General features: G+C 42.8%; 1 protein-coding gene across 1 annotated transcript in view; it reads left to right on the top strand.

Annotated features, from left to right (window-relative positions):
- The first annotated feature begins 751 nt into the window (after nt 1-751).
- Nucleotides 752-2,834, top strand: part of GRIN2A (glutamate ionotropic receptor NMDA type subunit 2A) — a 781,341-nt gene continuing 779,258 nt past the window's right edge. The window contains exons 1-2 of the mRNA XM_069734026.1: nt 752-1,256; nt 2,009-2,195. The gene's annotated coding sequence lies outside the window, so the exon portion shown is untranslated. The remainder of the gene's footprint in view (nt 1,257-2,008; nt 2,196-2,834) is intronic.

The following is a 2,834-nucleotide window of genomic DNA, read 5'->3' as shown; positions in this document are numbered from 1 at the left end:
GATGCCCAGGATCTTATGCAGTCATGGGAAGTGGGATCCTGTGTCCCTTGTTTGAATGGACCATTGGCCAAGCTGGACACTGTCACTCCATCTAAAGTCTGACAGACGTAGCCGAATACAATGCTTTACTCAAATGGGAGGCTTCCAACCCTAAAAAAATCCCTTTAGGGGCTGCACTTGCTGTGATTTTTAAATGTATGTTGTAATTCTGAATAATAATATAACTGACATTGTACCTTTACTGCATATATGGAAAGTATATCTTTATACACACACGCGCACTGGCTTTAGCTGCATCTTTTTTGCACTGTTGATGCAGCGTGTGTGCGTCTGCATGAGAGTGTGCGTATATCTGCATGAGACACCATATCTTGTAGAGATCTAGTGACTGGAGGCACAGACGAATGCTGGCCAAGCTACTCAAGTTGCCTGTCGAATACAGGCTGCGATATTTCAGCACCGCGGACAGCAGCGTGAATAATGACACATCTCAAGAAAACACTCATCCCCCATCACGTCGAGTGCTAACGATGTTTCCGTTAAAGCGTTAAAGTATCATTTATTTATTTTTTATTGGTACTATATACGATTCATGTAATAAAGATATTGCTGGCGATCGCAGCAGGGAAGGTATCATGGGCAGATTACGGTGTCAGCTACAAATCCAACACGAAAACACCAATTTGTTTCCGTTGCCAAACACACCTGCTGTGTCTCAGTTTGCATAGCAGCCTGGGAGAACTTCTGCAGAATACAGAAAGGATGCTCAGGCTGTATTGTACCAGAGCGGCTCCTCTGAACTTGACTGCAGCTCTGGTCGCCTTTGCATTCAATATCTGTGTTCTTTGCAATGCTCTCACTCAGTGGGGTTGAGCTGTAATTCTCTCTCTTACCTTAAGGATGTGTAGCTGACTGCAACCCTCAGTTTCCCAAAAGCTATGAGGAATACAGAGACTGACTATGCTTCCCTACAATTCTGCTGCAGAAAAAAACCAGAAATCCCCCTAGAAGGAAGAAGGCAGACCCTGGAAAAACAGATTTCAATGGAGAATCCTGAATTTCCAGTTGTCCAGCGTGTCCTAAACTTTACCATGGGGGTTGTGCAGTGCTGATTGATGCTGCAATTCCGTGCGATGTGAACAAGTAGACCCTGCGAATCGGAGCTACATACAGACTGCTGCAATGATCTGCAAAGGAATTTACTGAAATGACTTTGTGGGTTCTCAGCCCGAGGCTCCAGTGTTTGGAAGAATGCAGTGAGTATCGAGTATCTCGTTTCGTTCCACTGTAGCGTCCTCATGACTTATTAATTGATTCGAGTGCCGTGTTTACGAGCGACGGGGAGACGATCAAATGTCAGCTTCGGAGCGCAAATGGATTTCTGAGATTTTTATTTTTGTTGGTATATTTTTCATGCATTTTTTTTTGCACTTAATAATAATAATTTTATTTATACAGCGCCAACATATTCCGCAGCGCTTTACAAATTATCACTTACTACATATTAATCAGATCGCTTACACATCAACTTAAATGGCAAGGCTTCTTCTCCCCGGAAAGGCGGGTGGGGGGATACGAGTCATAAAACTTAAGCAGGTAACAGTTTGATGCTGTCATTTTCTATTACTTTATGTATCATGTCATGTGGCATAGATGTCATTGTAGTCTGATCTACTAACTCTCCTACACCTGTACAGGTATATATTGGGTCAAGTTCTAATCGTGTATGAAAGTCAAAGGGTGGAATCATGTATAAAAAGGAAATCTGAAGAAATTGTCTTTTTTTTTTTCTCTTAAGCGCCAATGATTCTTTGAAATGTGAAATATGCCTTAAATATTCAAGGGATATGGTTATTCGCATAGAATATTGGGATTGTTAAGGTATCTGTTGGATCCAATTAGAATTGCATGCGATGCAGCAATGTTAAAGCATTTTTTTTTTTATATGTGTAAGGTACCAGTCTGTCTGATTGTCTTTCTGTTTGTCCTGTTGTTGGCATTTCCATAGGCAGTCATTGCATATACACCAACTGGAGAGGCTGGCAGTGTTGGCAGCTCTGTGCAAATCTAACTGCAGCAAGAAAAATGTTCTTGGAGGAGAGAGTGGAGGAGCATCCTAACAAACGCTGCTGAGCGCTACGCGATGCCAAACTTTGCAGCATGCCAAATAGCAACCACATATTCTGAAGGCTCTGGTATGTTAGCTGTTTTCATAGTAACTTGTTAGGACGCACATGGCCATGAGGGGGCGCTCACGTTCTTCTTTCTCAATATGAATGGGCGCTAAAGCCTTACCGAAGCATAATGTACGTAATAACAGGAGCTTCCCTGCAATCCACAGACCTAACATACATTCCGTATATGGCCATTTTTCTACCTGCTCTATGTAGCATGTCTGGTGGCAAAGCTCCTCGGAAGACCCTTACCATGATATCAACCGTCATAGTAATCAGCTGCATTACAGCGCAGCCGCAAAATAATGAAATGATCCCATTACTTTAATCTGTACTTGTGCAGAGAGAGCATTTCTGCCAAGAACGGGGGTCAATAGGCTCTTCGAGAGGTGATGACTTATGCGCTATCTGCAGTGATAGACTAAAGATATGCCATAGTGATTGGATTGTCACCAAAAAAAAAAATTACAACTAGCTGTATGTATCCTAGCAATGAATAGACCAGCAGAGAGGATACTGCAGGGGTATCCCCGTGTAGATGCAATCTGCAGTGTCTGAGACACAATTGATGCCATGGTGACAAGTAGCGGAATGTCATAGGCAAGCTCAACTGAGACTGTCGTCGTTACATCGGTGATTCTCCGTCCGCAGTTACTTGTG

The sequence above is a fragment of the Ranitomeya imitator genome, chromosome 7 (genome assembly GCF_032444005.1).
Source record: "Ranitomeya imitator isolate aRanImi1 chromosome 7, aRanImi1.pri, whole genome shotgun sequence".
Lineage (NCBI taxonomy): Eukaryota > Metazoa > Chordata > Amphibia > Anura > Dendrobatidae > Ranitomeya > Ranitomeya imitator.
This window is presented reverse-complemented; position numbering and strand designations above follow the sequence as displayed.